We start from the raw sequence: 20713 nt of genomic DNA, 5'->3' as shown, positions 1-20713 counted from the left end.
ATTTATCCCTCCCCTTTGGTAACCATAAGTTTGTTTTCTAATTTTGTCAGTCTGTTTCTGTTTTGTAAATAAGTTCATTTTTATCATTTTTTAGATTCCACATATAAGTGATATCATGTTATTTGTCTGACTTACTTCACTTAGTATGACAATCTCTAGGTCCATCCATATTGCTGCAAATGGCATTATCTCATTCTTTTTTATGGCTGAGTAATATTCCATTGTATATATGTACCACATGTTCTTTATCCATTCCTCTGTCATTGGACCTTAAGGTTGCTTCCATGTCCTGGCTATTGTAAATAGTGCTGCAATGAACATTGGGGTGAATGTATTTTTTTGAATTATGGTTTTCTCTGTATATATGCCTGGGAGTGGGATTGCTGGATCATATGGTAACTCTATTTTTAGTTTTTTTAAGGAACCTCCATACTGTTCTCCATAGTGGCTGTACCAATTTGTATTCTCACCAACAGTGTAGGAGTGTTCCCTTTTCTCCATACCCTCTCCAGCATTTACTTTTTGATGATGGCCATTCTAAGCTGTATGAGGTGATACCGCATTATAGTTTTGATTTGCATTTCTCTAATAATTAGCAATGTTGAGCATCTTTTCATGTGCTTTTTGGCCATTTGTATGTCTTTTTTGGAGAAACATCTATGTAGATCTGCCCATTTTTTACAATTGGGTTGTTTGTCTTTTTGATATTGAGCTGCATGAACTGTTTGGGTATTTTGGAGATTAATCCCTTGTCGGTTGCATCATTTGCAAATATTTTCTCCCATTTTGTGGGTTGTCATTTCATTTCGTTTATGGTTTCCTTTGCTGTGAAAAAGCTTTTAAGTTTAATTAGGTTCCATTTGTTTATTTTTGTTTTTATTTTCATTACGCTAGGAGGTGAATCCAGAAAGATCTTGCTGTGATTTATGTCATAGAGTGTTCTGCCTATGTTTTCCTCTAAGAGTTTTATAGTATCTGGTCTTACATTTAGGTCTTTAATCCATTTTGAGTTTATTTTTGTGTACGGTGTTAGGGAGTGTTCTAATTTCATTCTTTTACATGTAGCTGTCCAGTTTTCCCCGCACCACTTATTGAAGAGACTGTCTTTCCTCCATTGTATATTCTTGCCTCCTTTGTCATAGATTAATTGTAGATGTATCTATTTTGAATAGCCATCTTTAGAAACCATAAGATTTTGAGATAGCAAGGGAAGTAGAACCTAGTGAGTCTCCAAGAGAGAACTGAGAAGTATAAATGGGCCGTTGTCCTACCAAATTCCAGTGTCTAAGGTTCTCACCACTGTCTCTTTCCTGGAACATTGGAAAGAAGCCTATGGTTTATTTCCTTTTTTTCCCATTGGTTCTTGAGACTCGCCATGTGCAGGGTTGCTCAGCTGACATGTCTGTGGGAAGGGGAAAAATGTCCTTTACAAAGGAATCAACTTTTGTGGTTACACATTTGGGGTTTGGGTAGACATTGGCCAAGTCCTTCTGAAATCTGAAACTTCCTTGAAATTCTCACCATTATGTTAATTTGTAGCAAATTGAGATCTTTAAAAAGCTGTGCCCCCCTCAAAAAATAAATAAATAGCTTTTGAAGCCACACAACACCATTCTATGTATACATACTATATATCATGGTTCAAATTTTAATGACAGGAAATAGCTTCTTTAGATTTAATGCTAAGATATGGGTTTGGGTGTGATTACAGGGTCAAGAAATAGATACTTTCCTTGTCCATAACCAGTTGCAACTCTGTATTATGTTTAAAATCAACACAAACAAACCTATGTTCCACTGACTGCCCTTTTGTATTAATTGTAAACTCTCTTGACAAGAACTTAGTAGAGGAACTCAAACAATAGGAGAGTTCTTAAGCTGCCTATAATGATTTCACTGTACTAATATGCTTTTTCATTTTTTATCAATCCATCTCTCTGTTCATGGATAGCTGGGGATGAAACTGTAAAGATTTATTCATGAATAATCTATCCTAGTGATGGGGGAGGATATACAACTGTCTATGCATTTATCTAAAAGGTCTTGATGTTTAAGATGAAACATCTACCTTATAATGGGAATAGAAAGGGAGGAGATAAATAGCACAGGGTGAAATAAAGAGGGTCTGGACCAGGATAGTAGCAATGGTGATGAAGAGGGCGAGGTAGATTAAACTGCTTGCAGGAGAAGAAAATCACAGAAGGTAAGAGTTTGGTTTTGAGCCCTGGTATCCTGATACTTCTACTTTCTATGGTACTAGTTGTATAATTCGTGCAGTCCAAGTTTTTAAAATTCTCTGAATCTTAGTTTCCTTATTTGTAAAACGGGATAATAGTGCCTACCTCTTAGGGTTTTTGTAATGGAGTAAATGAGATAGTTTGAAAAAAGTTATTAGCGTCCAGCGCCTCAAACATAGTAATTCAATACATGTTGGCTATTTTATTAGTCAGGATTCTCCAGAGGAACATAACCAATAGGACAGATACTATTCTATTTATTGTAAGGAATTGGCTCACACAATATGGAGACTGAGGAGACCCATGATCCTCTGGAGACCCGGGAGAACTGGTGGTATAGTTCTAGTCTGAGTCTGAAGACTTGAAAACAAGGAGAACCGGGTGTGTAAGTTCCAGTCCAAGTGCAGGAGAGACCAGTGTTCTAGCTTGAAAACAGAGCAAATTCTCCCTTTGCCGTCTTTTGTTCTATTCAGGTCTCCAGTAGGTTGGAGATGGCCCACCTGTGTTGGGGAGGGCAATCTACTCTACTCAGTCTCCCTCTTCAAATGTTCATCTCATCCAGAAACACTCCCACACATACACTTAGAGCAGTGTTTAAACAAATATCTGGGCACTCCATGGCCCAGTCAAGTTGACACCTAGAATTAATCATCACAGCTATTATAAGTACTACAGTGCTAGAACTGGGTGAGAAGTCACCTAGTATAGTTGAATTTGTATGAGATCTTAAGCCACATAGCCTTCCATTTAAATCCCATTACTGCCTTTTTCTATCTGTAAAACTTTGGTCAAGTTGCTTAATATCTCTGGCTAAATTATTCATTGACATATGTCAGATCTGAGCAGTTTTCTTGAGGGTTGCCTGGCAATAACACCATCCTTCCTCCTTCCTCCCCTCTCCTTAAAGCTATATTCATCTTTTGTAAAATGTCCACCTCCATCTTTACACTCCCAGAAAGGTCACTGGTGCTATTTCCAACAAGCTTTAACCTGTGTAAAAATGCTAGGATATGTATTGAAAGATGGCCCTTTTCCTTCTACCACAGACCCTACAGTTTAGATGTCTCACTGTATTACATACAAGCCCACATAGACCTATTGTATGCTTGTAACTCATATAATATTTTTATCAATTTTTTTCTGTGGTAAGTCTGCTAAGGATATGGACACTCTCAGATGTTGTTAAGGAGAGTGTGAATTGCGCTAACCAGTCTTTTCCACAAAATAATGTATGTATTCTTTGACCTAGACAATCTCATTTGGGGAAATATATCCCACAGATAAAAATAGCCTCTAAAATGCAAAGCTACAGTTAATAATATTTCCTGTATTGTTATTTGTAGTGGCAATAGAAATAACAGACTGAATATCTATCAATAGAAGGAAAATTGACTAAATTATAGTACTCCATAATACAGAATATAATGACCAGAGGGATGTCCATGACATATTATTAAGAAGAAAAGCAAGCAAGGAATCCATATGCATAAGGTGATCTGATGTTTGGAACATAATTCAAATATTTTATTTCTATATGTTTATATCTTTGTGTGAACATGTGTATTTATTTTGAATATAATTTTTTGGATCATAGAGAAAGGGGTGGAAGGATTCACACCAAGCCATTAACATTTATTACTTCAGGGTTGAATGGAGTAGAAATGAGGTAGAGTGAGATTGTTAATCTTAGATTTGATTGTTCTAAGTATTCTTAGATTTGATTATTAGAACAAACTTGCATTACCTTTTCAATTGAAAAATGAACCCTGTAAATGAAAGAAAAAATAAAGCTTGCACTACTATCTCATGAAATTATAAACCATCTACTTGGGAACACCTGTAATAGACATAATGAAGAATGAAATGGTAATTAGCAGGACTCGGATAAATAATCTTAACTTTGGAGTCAGAGGATGCCAGCAGTGATTGGTCTCCATGACGGGATTTGAGAAACTGGGATTGATACCTGCCTTCAAATGTAGTCACTCCTAGAGGGTCTTCTGCACCCTCACTTGTGCTTTTGAACTTGATTACTATGTGGGGTGACACATTAGGGAGTTCACACCTTGACAGGGGTTAGTTTATTGATTTTATTTAACCAACATTTATTTAATGAAATTCATAATAATAAATATTATTTTAATGAGATTTAAGTAACATTTAAATAATATCAATAAGTATGGGTGTCAATAATTTATTAATGTTATTAATTATTAACAATATTAATAGTGAAATCAATAAATTCATTGGCCACCTAAGAGAACAGGACATGCGGAAATGACATTCAAACAGCTAAGTGTCGACCAGGTGGTAATCATGGAAAGAAGGTATTGGAAGGATCCCCAAATTACAGCAATGCCCCATTCTGGTGGAATTCTTCTGTAGGAAGTGGGTTGGAGGAGGTATTAGAAAGTCATAGGTGCTCTCAGAACATAGGAAAAGGGGCAGGAGAAGCATGGAAAAGAATGATAGAGGCCCTGTAACCCTTGAGGGAGATCATCCAGCTTAGGGAATGAGAGCCGGGGGGAGGGAAGAAGAGAGAGTAACAGAGGTGAGAGAGAAGTTGGTACAGGGTATGCTTGGGCAGCTTAATCAGTGAGATCCTTTGGGCAGGTGAGAGATGAGCAGAGAAGATAAATGCCAGGAGGTGTGGAAGGGCCAGGACATGGGAGGTCATCCGAAACAAATATGCCTCATTTCAAGTTTGCCTAACGTTGGCCTTGCTTGTATTCAGTTTTATTCACCAGCCAAGTCAATTCCTAGGGGTAATTTATAAAGTGAGAAAGTATGAATTAACATCTTCATTTACATAATTATTTTTCATAACCAAGATGTCTTAAGCATCCAGAAAGTTTAATGTATCTCTGTGTGTATAATAGCTTCAAATGATATATTGGGATTTCTCCTTCTAAGATGCTTCATTCTCCTCTGGCAAAACAGAGCTTCTTGAAGGAAGGAAAAGAAATACTGCTCATCATAAAGTCATAGTAAAAATATAAGGGACTCAAGAAGTCAGTGTTGTAACAAGGATAAGAGACCCGCAAGAGGACAAGAAAACCTAGTTTTGACTTGAGGCGTCATGGAGTAGCTTTGACATCTTATGTAAAAGCCATTTAAATAATTTAGGTCTTTGTTATCTACATCTGTAAGATGGAAGGTGAGGAAATCTATGATTTCTGTGGTTTTGTGTGATACACAATTCCATTAGGCAAGGGATGTTTTTTGAAACTGATGGACAGGATTGGAGGGAGCAATGGGAGATGAAGATACAAACTTCAAAGTTATGGAGAATTAGTAGCTAAGGGTTAAAGTTTGGAGTCTCACTGACCCGGGTTCACATTGTGGCTCTACCATTTATTAGCAGGTGACCTTGGGGAAGTTTCTCTGTGCTTATTCCCCCATAAATAAAACTGAGGATAAGGACAGGTCTCCAGCTATCAACGTGGTGAGTGTTAAATGAAATAATACACGTTATGTGCTTCGTGATACCCGATGACCTGGAAGTGTTCAGAGTGTGGTGGAAAATAAAGTGAAACATTTCAGTTCATGTAAGAGACATGCTTTTCTTTTTTTTTTTTAAGTAATGGTTTTTCCCTCCAGATGGAAAAAAAAAAAAGGGTTTTGAGCATCTTGGCCATAAAAACACAGTGATTTAGCAATACATAGTAAACATATCACTTCACAACAGGAAGGAAGGAAGGAAGAATCAAGAGTTGAGCAAACAAAAGAGGAATATTATCCAGACAGGGAACTAACCAACTCAATGGCTAAAAATACTGTGGGATTGTCAAGGAAAGTGAGTTGTTCCTTGGGTCAGGAACCCTGTGATTTATAAAACCCAGCACATCCCCCTTCAGGAATGTTCTGTAGTGACCCTGTGGTCTCTCCATTTCCAGGACTTCCCTGCTTTTCTAGCCTCATTAGGGCTACTGATTGAGCCCTGTGCAAGTTTTTCTGTGAGGGTGTTGAGTGAGAGAAATGACCCTCATCACCACCATCGCATGATGCCTCAGGTTCAAAATCCTGTTAAGTGCTAACAACACCTTCCTCATCATAACCCTATCATGGGCTGACGCCAAGAGAGTAAATCCTTCCGTCTGCGGTATTTAACTCATTGTGAGAAAAATGAACGTTTCAGAAGCGGCAGCATTGTACGTGAATACAAACTTTTGGGCATGGAAATATGCGACCAACCAATGTTTTGGCCAAATTCAGACAAGCAACCAGTACTTACCCATTGTCTTCTCATTGTCTGATATACTGAAATAAGCCATGTTCCCTGCCCATGATGTGCTTACTTTCCAGCAGTGCCACACAGGAAATGGTGTTTGGAAGGAAAGAGCGACTTAACAGTGACAAGTTGAGATCATTGATATAAGTTCCTATCCTCCCGAAGTCCACAAACTGACGAGAGGAACAGAAGTGGAAGGGGAATGATTCTATAATACATGAGTTATAAGTACTGATACAACTGGGCAGAATGGGGGAAGTGGATATATAGAAGAAACCTACTGGAAAGTCCTACTGTGTACCCATGGGAAGCAGGTGGAGAATGTCTAGGCAAGTTTGGAAATCTTATTGAAATACTGAGAGAAAAGATTGGGTACCAAGTTGGAATCGAACTTCTTTCTCCCATTTCAACAGCTTTTTTTTTTTTTTCTGCAATTAAGAGAACAGGCCATTTTTTTTTTCTGATTTTGCCTACTTACCCTGATAACGTTTTTAGTAAAAATTAACATGAGTGAAATTATGACGGCATGGCACAAAAGTATCCAGAAAATCATCTGAGCTCAAAATATATCTCAGAAAAATTCTAATCAAAATGCTGGGTTTTATGGTGACATTATTCTATCATCATTAATGGTCTTGGACTAGCAGGTCTGGCCTTCCACCTTGCCCTGGTGTCCTCAATCTACACAAAGGATCATAGGTTGAGAGTGGAGGCAGCTCCGTGTCAGAGGCCCCAGGAGTGTCCCCGTATGAGCCGTCACATGTGGGTACACACGAAGGAGCAGGAAGGAGAGGAAAACCCTGCCTTTTCGGTAAAGGGCATATTTGATCTTTTCCAACCACAGCTGAGGACAAGGCAGGTTTCCTGGAAGAAGCTCAGGGGAGGGAAAAGGAAAATTAGAAGGCTTCATGTGAAAAGTTGGGGCTAACCTTGAATTCCTAATTGCCGCAGGTCTTAGAAGCATATGTCTGTCTGTGGTGTACCAGCCTTCAGCTGGGTGGCTCCTGGACCATGTCTCCTTAGTCAGTCCAGCCGATGGCACCAGCACCATCAGCCTCCTTCCAGGAAAGCAGTGCCCGTCCTCTCTGGTTTTCTGTTGAGTTGGTCTGGCCCTACTTAAGAGGAAAATAATTGGTATTCTTTACTTCTATGTCGGGCAGTAATTTCCCTTTGAACCACACTTCACATCAGGGCCAGCCCTCTGCAAAATTTCGCACTAGACGGCTTGTGTTTAAGCATTTCCTTCTTTCTCCTGGTGCCATCGCTCACCCTGTGCTTCTCCCTTCAGCCCCAATTTCTGGGACCCTCTGATCATCCTCTTACTGTCAGATATAACTGCGCCCTCATCACTGTGGCACCTGCACTTGGTCTGTGAACACTCCTTCCTTTCGGAATCGTCAACTTGCTTTAGAAGTTACCAGTCCTTTGTCTCATTCTGCCATGTGCCAGACACCACGTCAGGTGCCATGGCTACAACAGTAAACAAGACGTGGTACTTACGCTTCTGGAGTGTACAGAGCTTCACGAGATAGGCGAGAATATCCAGTCTCACCGCAAAGACGCAAAGGTGTGAGACAGCATCAAACATTGGAAGGAATGTCACTGCGGCAGAGCATGGAGGCCCCTAAGTACTTTCTGGGATTTGTTCTGGACAGGCCACTAGACAAGTGGACTCTAAACACAGGGATGAGTGTGAGCTTTATTCTGAGAGCTGTGGGAAACCCAAGGGAAAGTTATGCAAGAAGCTGTCAAGATCAGATGTGCAATGCAGAAGTGGCTCTTTTTTAGGTGGAGTCAGGGAATAGGGCTACCTAGTTTAAGTCAGAAATCCAGATGAGAGATGGGGTAGCTGGACCGAAGTAGTGGAAGTGTGGGTAGAGAAGAGAAGACAGATTTGAGAGATATTTAAGAAAGAGAAATTGTACATTTTAGGGATTGCTTATGCCATTGTTTGGGGAGAGGGAGGTGAGGCGTCTAGAATGGCTCTAAGGATTCTGACAAAGGTTGGGATGCCTTCCCAAAGATGTGGAATGCACAAAGTGTTGTTGATTGAAGACTCTTATTTTGATGGTAGTGGGTGTAGATGAGGCTTAACCCAAGCTCAAAAATGTATTAATCATTTCATGTGTTATTTTCTTACCAAAGTGGCATCAGATTGGTTTTATTAAGTTAAAATAAATAGCTTTCTTTTATTACATCCTTAGAGAATTTTGTTAATGCTGGCAATTTTAGAGACCATGGTAAAACGATTGAAGAAATGTCCTTCTTTCGGCTGGAGGGTGTGGTGGAGCGGGGTATGGAGCTGCCCGGAATCATTTTGTATAATCTGGGCCTCTGCTCACTGTGTTTCCATGTGATCCTGTACTCCCTGCACACTTAATTTTTCTCTGACTTAAAAAGAAAATCTCTAATTTCTATCCCCTCTATCCTTTAATTCATTCTTTTATCCCTTCCTGGGCCAGTATTGCCAAAAGCCTGCCCTCTGTACAAAGTGCACTAGCTACAGCACAAGAGACCTCCCAGTTATGTGTATCTGTAATCTGAAAGGGGAAGAATGAAGATTTCTTTCCCATGGACTCAGGATTCAGATAATCTCACTGCTGCCCAGAAGACATTTTGGGAGAGAGGTGATTACTGAACCAAGTAAACATTCCCAAATCCTTGCTATTTCCGTGACACACAAGCTCAGTGGTGTTAATAAAGCTTAAGGAAGCGAGATGCTTGGGAAATAAGAAAAATATTTTTAACGTTTAAAAGCTCCATGCCCCCCGGTTCCTTTGTTTCTATCAGTGCAGCTCTTAAAAATATTCATTCTTTCTCTCCCCTATTTCTTGATCTATGGGTATCAAGTGAAAGCCTTAAATTCCCCATTCTCCTACTCCCAAAACAATTATATTTCGTTAGGATGTGAGGAAAGAGAAAGAGCAACAGATCCGTCCCAGCAGTCAAAGAAGGAATAGCAATGGATGCGAATAGAAAAATGTTTCATAAACAACATGGAACCAGAAGTCTTGCAGTTTTTGTAGCTTAGACGTAATAGACAAATACTTCCACCATTCTTATGATCAGGCATCAGGCTACCTAGCGCCCTTCATCTGTCTTGTTGTGGGAAAGAACACATCCACTTGTTATGCAATGTGGACCTGGGAAGTGGTTTTGGATTGGTTTTGGCTTCTTTGAGATGGTTTTGGATAAGATTTTGTTATGAAAGCTAAACACAAGTTGTGATTGCATGCTATAAGAATGCCCCGTATTCATTGGCTGTTCAGTCTCCTAAACCCACATTGAAATCCTGTAGAACAACTGATGTCAGAGGCAATTTAGAAAGAAAAGGTTAAGAGTTAGCTACTGAAAAATAAGGAAATGGATTTGGGACTTGATTCTCTGGATGAGCAGTGTAGTTGCTAAGATAATGGACCATGCTCAGTTCCGCTCGGCGGAGGCACCTCCCTTGGATGTGTTTATCCAGGTGGCACGCCAGGACCCCTGCAAACTCAGTGACATAATCGGGGGTGAGCCTGGGAGGGAGAGGTCACAAGACATTCCAGTGGAGTTAAAGGTAGGGGAGAGATGTCACATTTGCTGACTCCCATTTTCCATCCTAAATAGAAAAACAGTGAATTGCTAGACTGTTATATAGAAATATGATATTCAATAATCAATAATAGCTGAACATTGAGCGGGAGAAAGAGGAGGGCGTATTCATTTGAAGGAGAATTTTGGAGAAATCTTTCGTTCTTCTTAAATTCTACGAGAATTACCATGACACTAAAATTACCATGAGAGAATTACCATGACACTGAAATAATTACCATGACACTAAAATAATAAGACTGGTTTTCTTGAGAGCAGTGGTCATTTATTGTATCCTCAGCAACCAAGACAGTTTCTGGTGTATAGTAGGTGTTCAATAAATGTTGACCGAATGAATATGTGATCAAATGCTTACATTTATAGACAGACATCCACATATCACATTCATAATATTTACATTATGACCCCTACAATAATATAAATTTCTTCCACCCATTATCTATAACAAAAAGTCAGCCACGTTTTTCTATAAAGGGCCAGATAGCCAAACTTTTAACTTTTGCAGGCTGAGAGGTAAAATTGAGAATATTATGTAGATGCTTCTGTAACACAAGGGAAAACAAATTTCCATTATATTTTACTGATGAAATTAAAAATATAATAATAATTGAGTATTCTTTTTTGTAATGGAATGAGAAAAATGGAATTTTCTTGAGGGGTAAGATTTCATTTAACTGATGTCCTCTATCATCAAAATATTTTGCAGATGTTCATCTGTTAATGTTGATGTGTCATATGAGATTTTAATTATTTCATTGAGTTTGAATTTTATATAATTTTTGCATGTCACTAAATATTATTCGTCTTTGATCATTTTTTTTCCTACCATTTGAAAGTATAAAGGGCATTCTTAGCTCTCAGGCCATAGAAACACAAGTGGCCCGTGGGCTGCACTTTGCTGACCTCTGATATATACCTACTGGTTTTGAAAAGCAGTTTGTTTATTTATTTATTTAAAAACCTGTCATAGAAAGTTGCATTTGAAAATTTTCATCTAATTACATTATTTGCAAACTCTCACAGAGCAGAAAAGTCCCTACATGTGACAGTTCTTTCTTTCTTTCTTTCTTTCTTTCTTTCTTTCTTTCTTTCTTTCTTTCTTTTAAATACTTTCATGTGAGTACTGGACTGAGAACCATACCAAAAATAATTCATTTTGATATCCTCTTGGTTAACCTGATAGCTTCACTCCTAAGCTGAGTATGATTCTTGGCTAAGATGGGCTAGAGGACAAGGACTTCACAAGAACTTCCTCTCCTGGGATAAAAATACAGTGACAAGGACAGAACCCTCAGGAACTGCCAAGTCCTCTGGATGCCCAAATTTGGAGTTATTTTTTTCATGTTGTCCTTTCGGTCGGAAATGCTTGAAATCCTTCTGTACCTTGTGAGCCTTGCTCCCCACTGTTGCTTCCAGGCTGTCTCTCCTCCTTCTCTCTCAAAACCCCAGATTCTTTGAAGTGAGTGTCTTTGACTTCCTTACCTGTCACCCTTCCCTGTAGCTCTCATGTCTCTACCTCCAAATTTCTTCCCCTCCTTCACTGTGTCCTCACCTCCTGGCCTCCAGTATTTCTCCTTAAATCACCACATAGGATCGTGGTGAAGGGCAGAGAATCTAGAATCAGATTGACTTGGTTCAAAGCCTGGCCCTATCACTTACTAGCTGTTCTCCATCTCTTAAACTATGGGTATAAAAAATAGTACCTACCTTGTAAGGACATTGTGAGGAGTAAATGAGATTGAGAAAAATGACAAATACTTAGAACCGTGCCTGTCACAGAGTGAACACTCAATATATTCAGAACCTTCACCATCATTGGAAGGTATCTGGTTCTTGTCAGTGTTGTTGACCCTCTGAATTAAGGACCCCTGGAACAGCCCAGGGTCTAAGCCTATTGATATCTGAGATAACTACTTCCAAATTATTTAAAATAATCTCAGGTGGGTCTCTGTGAATTGCAGTAGAAAGAATAATGATCCAGACCTCTCTATCCTTATTTCTTTGATCTCTTGAATTTGGTAGCATTTATCATTATTGACCTATTTCTCCTTCCTGAAACACATTTTTCGTTAGGCTTCTGTGACTCACAATCCCTCTCTTTTCCTGCCACCTAACATACTGTACCTTGAGCAACTTACAGTCTGCTTTTTCTTCACCAACACTCTAAATTTTGGTGTGACACAGGGCTCTATCTTTATCTTTCTTGGTTTGTTTATCTGCAGTGTTTCCCTAGGGTACGAATTCAATGAAATGGTATCTGTAAACTGAAGACTCTTACTTTTATATCTCCAGTCCCAATCCCCTTCCTGACTTGCAAATTCATTTACTTAGCTGCCTACATGACTTTCCATTTGGATGTCTAACAGGCATACTGTTCATAACATGGACAAAACAGAAGTATCCCTCCCCCTACCCACCTACTATATCTGTTCTCTCATAAGATTTTGCTATCTCAGTAAATGTCATTACCATATAACCTGTCATACAGGCCAAAAATCTAAGATTTGGGGGTTTTGATTATTTTATTCACACTCTACGTACAACCTTGTGTGTTCTTCCATCAGAATGTGTCCTGAGTCCGACCAGTGTTCACAAATCTCACTGCTGGAACTTGAGTTAAGTCTCCGTCGTCTCTGATCTGTGCTTCTACGATGGCCTGCAGCCTCACTGATCTCCATGCCTTCAAGTGGGCCCTCCCCTCCCATAATTCTTCCTTCAGAGTCATCATTCTAAAATACAAATTAGATTTCATCACTTCCCAGATAAAACTGTCCAATGACTGGTCCGGGAAGATCCCACATGCTGCGGAGCAACTAAGCCCATTTGCCACAACTACTGAGCCTGAGCTCTAGAGCCCACGAGCCACAACTACTGAGCCCGCATGCCACAACTAATGAAGCCTGCACACCTAGAGCCTGTGTTCTGCAACAAGAGAAGCCACTGCAACAAAGAGTAGCCCTCGCTCGCCACAACTAGAGAAAGCCCATGTGCAGCAATGAAGATCCAATGCAGCCAAAAATAAAAAGATAAATAAATAAATTAATTAATTAATTTTTTAAAAAAGTCAAACTCCTGGCTTTGCCTACTAAGCCCTACAGGATCCAGATGGTCCTCACCTCTCAAACCTCTTCTCATATTTCTCAACTCAACTACAGAGATCCACCTACCCTTACTTTCTTTTTCCCCTATGAACAGATCAGCCTTGTTCCCTTCTCAGAGTCTTTGCACATGATCTTCATTCTCTTTGGAACAATCTTCCCCATCCTATTCCCCACCCCTCACTTCCCACCCCACCCAGATTTCTGCATGGCTGCCTGGGACTTGTAATTCCGGACTAAATACACATCTCCTCCTAAGAGAGAGCTTCTCTGATGACACTAAGTAACCCAGCATCCACATTCACTCACCGCTACTATTTTCCTATTTTAACTTCTTAATGGTATATAGTAAAACATAAGTTACCTGTTTGTTTGTTTTACATAAAATTTTAGTCTGTTTTCCCAATGAAGATGTAAGCTCCTCAGGTGGAAGACTCTCTTGTTTAACTGTATCCCTGGATGTCAATTAATATTTGGAGTCTTGATATCAGATTCAAGCCCTTGCTCTTAGTTGCCAGGACTCCAGCTCTGCTGAGCGCATAAGTGTCTGTTGTCCCCTTTGCTTTCAGAGATCACTCATCCAGCTGAGATCAAGGCAAATACAGGTGCTACTGTTATTTACCACTTTTATCTGGGAGAATCTTTATACATCCTTTTCCACCTTCTTTTTGGAAGTAGAAGATATTTGGAAATCACACAAACTTTGAAGCTGGTTAGATATAGGTTTGAATATCAACCATGGCGTTAGGCAGATATTTTCACCTCTTAGTCTCAGTTTCCTCTTATGTGAAATGGTGATAATCTTTCCTATTTTTCAGAGGTTTATTTTATGTAATAAATAAGCAAATTTCACTGCATAAAGATAGCAATCAATATCATTACTCTCATTCTTTCTTAATTTGTCTCTAGTTATCTTAAGAGTGGGGATGCCAGAGGGATTGGGCTTTGATCTGGTCTGTGGACTTCAAGTTCCTTTGGCATCAGCTTGGTCCTGTGAGATGCTGTGAATCAACCTTCGCTCTAAGCACTACCTTTCTCTGAGCCACCTTCTTTGCTTAGGGCTGGAAACAGATACAGACAAAAACACAGTGAACTTAGAGAGCACTTAGCACAGTCCCATACACTTATTTCTTGGGTTATGTTGAGCAACTTACACTTTAATTTCTTTTAATTAGTTAACTTTTATTTTCCTTACCTGTATAATGAGACCAATAGTTGTAGGCCTTACATCATGGTTTTTGTAGTGAACATCTCTGAGTTTGCCTTAGGAGAATTATCTGCAGTTCTCCTGGATCTTCTTTCTAATCCCACTCCCATTTCTTGGCATCCACATGGTTTCTTTAGGAAGAGAGAGAGTTGATTAACCCAGAGGGGTGGGCAAGATGAACAGAACTTTTTTTGCCAGGATTTTTTGAATTGATAAGTGCAAAGAAAGTATCTCTCCAGGGACAGACATTTTAAGATAAAAATCGTTGGAGCTGTTTTCTCCCTGCCAAAGGGAAAAAAAAACTTGTCTGCAGTAAGAGGGAATAAGTGACACATGCAGAGAAGACCAGAGAGGAGAGATACGGAAAAAGACGAGGGACTTTGAGTCGCTGGTTCTAATTATCCCTAAAGCCAGGCTGCATCTGGCTGCACCTTCATTTGGTCTGTTTATTTAAACTTCTTTGTAAGTTTTTAGGCAAACCTTATCCTTTTTTGCCTAAATGAGTTGGAGTCTTATGTCTTTTTTTTTTTTAAATTGGAGTATAGTTGATTTACAATGTTGTGTTAGTTTCAGGTGTACAGCAAAGTAAATCACTTATACATATATCCACTCTTTTTTAGATTCTTTCCCCATATAGGTAATTACAGAGTATTGAGTAGAGTTCCCTGTGCTATACAGTTGGAATTGACATATACACACTACTACATATAAAATAGGTAAATAATAAGGAGTCTTATTTCTGACACTTGCAAACAGAGGATCCAGAAAACCATCAGCTTTGTGGCCTTTGGTAAGTTATGTGCCTTTTCTGAGCCTTGGTTTCCTCAACTATAAAGGGCACAATACTTACTTTCATTTGAACTCCAGACATGGCGTCTGGCACATGGTTGGTGGTTCATATTAGGTAGCTATTAGTATTATTAACAATGTACAGCTGTTAGTGACAGACTCTTTCTGACTCACCTTCTCTGTCCCATTCTGTCTTATGAACAGGCCTTCAAAGGGAAAGCAGACAATGGTATGCAAGAAGTTCCATGAAGCAGAAAGTGTTTCTTACAGAGACTTCTGGAAAGTTTACACCATAGTCAGGCTAGGGAATTAATGGAATTTGGAATCAGTTAGTAATGAGAAGAGAGATTAGATTAGTGAGACAGATGTGGTCAGAATTTCTCAAGAGTTCTAACCACACTGTCTCCAGGGTACCAATTTAAATAATCTTGATCACTCTTTAAGTAAAACTTTTGATTGTTACCCTGAAAGCAGTTTTTTCCTTATTTAACAGTTGCCATTAACAGAACTAATAGGAGACAGAAAATGAGGGAAATGATAGAAAATAGAGTAAGAGTTGTGAGCCAGCTGTTAGAGAGGTGAGGAATATAAATAGGGAACCACTTCCTCCTCACTTCTCACTAAGTAAGAGAAAAAGAAGTCAAGTTGTGATAAAATATTAGTTTCAATGTAACGTAGGCAATCAATCCATGCTTTTTAAAAATTTAATACTTTATTTTTTGGAGCAGTTGTAGTTTCATAGCAAAATTGAACGGAAAGTACAGAGAGTTCTCATATTACACACAACCTCCCCCATTATCTACATCTGACATCAGAGTGGTTTATTGGTTACAATCTTCCTTCACTTGGTAACATGCATTTAAGTTTCCTCCATGTCTTTCCATGGCTTGATAGCTCATTTCTTTTCCGCATTAAATAACATTCCATTGTATGGATGGATATAGCACCATTTATCCATTTTCTTACTGAAGGGCATCTTGGTTGCTTCCAATTAGCAATGATTAATACAGCTACTATAAACATCCACGTGTGGGTTTGTGTGGACATAAATTTTAGATTCATTTGGGTTAATATCAAGAAGCATGATTGCTGGATTGTGTGGTAAGAAAGAGTATGTTTGGTTTTATAAGAAACTGTCAAACTATTTCCCAAGGGATTATATCAATTTTCACCCCCATCAGCAGTGAATGAGTGTTTCTGTTGCTCCATATCCGCTCGCTAGCATTTGCTGTTGTAGTTGTCAATTTTCTGAATTTTGGCCATTCTAACAGGTATGCAGTGGTATCTCGTTGTTTTTTTGTTTGTTTTTTGTTTGTTTGTTTTGTGGTACGCGGGCCTCTCACTATTGTGGCCTCTCCTGTTGCGGAGCACAGGCTCCGGACGCTCAGGCTCAGCGGCCATGGCTCACAGGCCTAGCCACTCCGCAGCATGTGGCATCTTCCCGGACCGGGGCACGAACCCGTGTCCCCTGCATCGGCAGGCGGACTCTCAACCACTGCGCCACCAGGGAAGCCCTCATTGTTGTTTTTAATTTACATTTCCCTGATGACATATGACAATGGAGCATCTTTCCATACACTTGTTTGCCATCGTATATCTTCTTTTATGAAATATCTTTTCAGGTCTTTGGCCCACTTTTTAAATCAGGTTGCTTGTTTTCTTATTATTGAGTCTTAAGAGTTCTTTGTATGTTTTGGATAGCAGTCCTTTATCAGATGTGTCTTTTGCAAATATTTTCTCCTAGTCTTTGGCTTGTCATCTCATTTTCTTGAGGTTATCTTTTTAATCCATGTTTCAAAATTGAAAATATAACTATCTCAATGCACTTACATTGGTGTGCGTTGGGTTTAAGAACATCTCAAGGCTGTATGTAATCTTCATCACTGCTCCACCATCCACCTCTGATTCTATGGACAATTGTTTACGGGCCAACTCATGCAATCCAGACAGTCACCTCGGCTATTACTGTCTCTCTCACTTAACTTATTTGCCAAAATTAGAGTAGCCAGAAATATCTTCATCATGAAGAACAGACAGCCTTAACTGATACCAAGCAGGAATAGTTATAGCACCTTTTTTAAAAAACCTTTATCAACATAGGACAAGTATGAAATGAATTGACTTTATCTCCTCCTGCTGCAATAAAGAGAAATACAAGCATCCTTCTTTTTGCGGATAACCTTGTCGTATTCTCTAAGAGTGAACATAAGAAGCAGTGTAGGTCTATTGGCATCTTACTTCTATAAGGAGCAACTCAGCATAAAATTATGCAAAACAAAAAATTCATTGTAATTGGTAGACATTCTATTTTAAGTATCCTCAGGCAAGAAGTCAATCTATTATGTCTTTTGTTAGGGATTCAGTCACTCGTGGCCCACAAGTGGATTTATTCTCTTATTCAGGCATGCATTTTGCTCCTAATTCATCCTGATGGCTCCTGAGAATCTAGTTCTTAAAATGAGATGTTTGCTAGTTTATGTATTGATGTTCTTTTATAGATGAGGCCAATGGCTGGTCACACACACATAACACACACACACACACACACACACACACACACACACACACACACACACACACACACACACACACACACACACACACTACTCTGAGCTAAAATGTAAGCAAGACTGAGCCTTTTTATTTCATGTTGCCTGGTGTTGAATTGTGGGGTTTCAGACAAATATGCATGCTTGAAAATATCAAACCTCTGCTTTGGGAAAAAAAAATAACTTTATCTTTAGATAAAGTGCTGTTCTCTCTGCACTATTATAATTAAATTTTAATGCATGGCATATTTCCATTTTTACCTCAGCTGCCAGGAAACAGAATATCATTCACTGCCTGTGATAGAAATTGATTACTTAACTTGGCTGTAGCCTGACAAGCCTCAATTGCCTCAATTGCCTCTGTGTCCTTTGGATAATTTTTTAATTGCTATTTATTATCAGCAGCATGCTTAATGTTTAGTCAATTTAAAAGATTTTTGAAGACATTACAGTGCATTCAGTATCTTCTTTCAACAGAAATGTATTGAGTACTGCGCAAGTTATTGAGTTGTCTCTCAGCTTCAAACCCACCCTTTAATACTCAGTTTTGTACTGCCGGCTGGGGCTGGGACTGTGCAAAGCACATTTCGGTTGGGTTAGCTGGCTCCATGTTAGACTCCACCAGTGGCAGTGTCAGAAGGAGACTGCAAGTCTCGAAGAGGAAGAAAGGATATCCTCATTCCTCCCAGCTTCCAAAGGGCTTCCTTTCTGCTCTCTGTTCCCAGTAGTATCACCCAAGCAATAATTCTTCACCCCATAGCAGTTGTTCCTTCCCAAAGCAACAGCTGCATCCAATGTGCCATTAGTTCTTTCAGTGTGGAAAGAGCCCGATTCATCACACTTGCCACCTTGCCAGAGTCCCAGCCTCCAGCAGTCCTTCTTCAAAGATCTGGGTCCCAAGCCCACCAGGTCACTCCTCAGAGCTCATGCATTTGGCTCACCAGTCATGAGAGCCCCCTTCTCACAGCCCTGAGTTTCAGCTCTGCAAGGACTCTCTCCTGGGTTTCTACATTTAACATTTCCAACATCTTCCTCATTCCCTGTGCCAGAGAGGTGGTATCTGTTTCCTGCTGTGGTTACTTCTAGGACACTTGAGAGTTCTCTTTGTACCTTTCAGGTACCTACTCAACAACTTAATAGTACTTAGCACCTCTTGATATTAAATTCCCTCTCATCAAATAACTGATGTAATTTCTGATCCCCAGTTGATTCCTCTAATGCAGGTACCTAGCACGGATCAAACATAGTTCTAAGTGCCAGGGAACGGTCACGACCCAAATAAATCTACTGCCTTCATAGAACTGATCTTCTTTTAGGGTTAGACAGGCAACACACATAAATAGGTATTATGATAAGTATTTTCGACTTTTTCACTATTACGAAACTGAATAAACCAAGTAAGGGGAAAGAGAATAACCAGGGTGGCAGGAAGGGGCTGCTGTTGTGTGGGGTGGTAGAGAAAAGGCCTCTCTGGGCAGGTGACATTTGAGCAGATTTGAAGGAAGTGTAGGATCAAATTATACAGCTATGTGGAGCAATAGAGAGTAGGAAGTGCAAAGGTCCTGGGGGTGATGCATGCTTACAATAGTCAGGAAATGGAAAGACCAGTGTGTTTCTAGCAAAGGGAGCAAGTGGGAAGATGGTAGGAGATGAAAGCAGAGAGGAGGCAAGAGTCTGGAAGACCAGGTCCTGCAGGGCCCTGGGAGTCAGAGTAAGGATTCTGACTTTTCATCATGGTGAAATGGTAAGCCGCTGGAGGATTTTGAATATAGAAAGCACAAGCTAGTCCTCAATGATCAAAACCTTACTGAGCATCAACTTGGGGCCATGCATTTTTCTAAAAGCAGGTAATAGGGTAGTGAACAAAAATGGTTTATTCCTGCCCTTCTGGTGGCAATATTATGTCTGATAAGTGCTGTGCAGAAAAGTAGAGCAGGGTCGTGGTATAGGGAGTACCCAGAAGAGAAGAGCATGAAGGGAGCAAGGGAAGGTAGAAGGCAATTGCAGTACTCTGGGCAGGAGTTGATAGTGGCTTGGACCGTGATGGAGATGAAGATGTTTTAAAAGTGTGGTCAGATTCTGGATATATTTCTTATGCAGAGATGATAGAATTTTCTGATGATTTACATGGCTCCCCGTTGCTCTTAGAATAAAGTACAGGTCCCGATCACAGCCTATCAGATTTAGCATGGTCTTGTCTCTGCTTACGTTTCTAACCTCCTCTCTCCACTGGCTACCCCGTTATACACTGCGCGTTCACTCTACAGAACCTGTACCAGGTCCTCCAAAGAGCCATGCTCCCACTGGCTGCTGGTCATTTGCACATGCCAGTACCCCTCAAGACCTTATTTACCTGAATAACTCCTTCCCCTCCTCCTTCAATTCATGGCTTATAGTTCCCCTATTCATAGAAGCCTTCTTGTTTTCTGGAGACGAGGTTAGGTGTCTCTCCTATGAGCAAAACCCCAAGGCTGACTGGATCTTCCATAGCTAATCAGACATCTAGAAAGCTGTGCACACTCTTTTTCTTTTTTTTAAAAAAAAAAATTTATTTATTTGGCTGTGTCAGGTCTTAAGTTGTGGCATGTGGGATCTTCGTTGCCGCATGCGGGATCTTTCTTTGCGGCACGCGGGCTTCTCTCTAGTTGTGGCACACGGGCTTCTCTCTAGCTGTGGCATATGGGCTCAGTAGTTGCGGTGTGCAGGCTTAGTTGCCCCGTGGCATGTGGATCTTAGTTCCTTGACCAGGGATCGAACCCACAGCCCCTGCATTGGAAGGTGGATTCTTAAGAACTGGAGCACCAGGAAGTCCCTGTGCACACCCTTGTTGTAATCAAAACTCTGTTTGTTTAGCCACAGCATTAACTCTGTTTTGGCTTCAGAGCTCTTGGTTGGGGGAAGAGTTGAGGAAAGATCTCTTTACACCACGAACACCAAACTATAGGACCCAAAGCAATAGAGGTGCTTGGCAGGCGTCATACCATCCAATGAATACTCGACATAGACGC

The sequence above is a fragment of the Lipotes vexillifer genome, unplaced genomic scaffold (assembly GCF_000442215.2).
Source record: "Lipotes vexillifer unplaced genomic scaffold, Lipotes_vexillifer_v1.1 scaffold440, whole genome shotgun sequence".
NCBI lineage: Eukaryota > Metazoa > Chordata > Mammalia > Artiodactyla > Lipotidae > Lipotes > Lipotes vexillifer.
The sequence above is the reverse complement of the archived record's forward strand: the minus strand, read 5'-3'. Positions refer to the sequence as shown.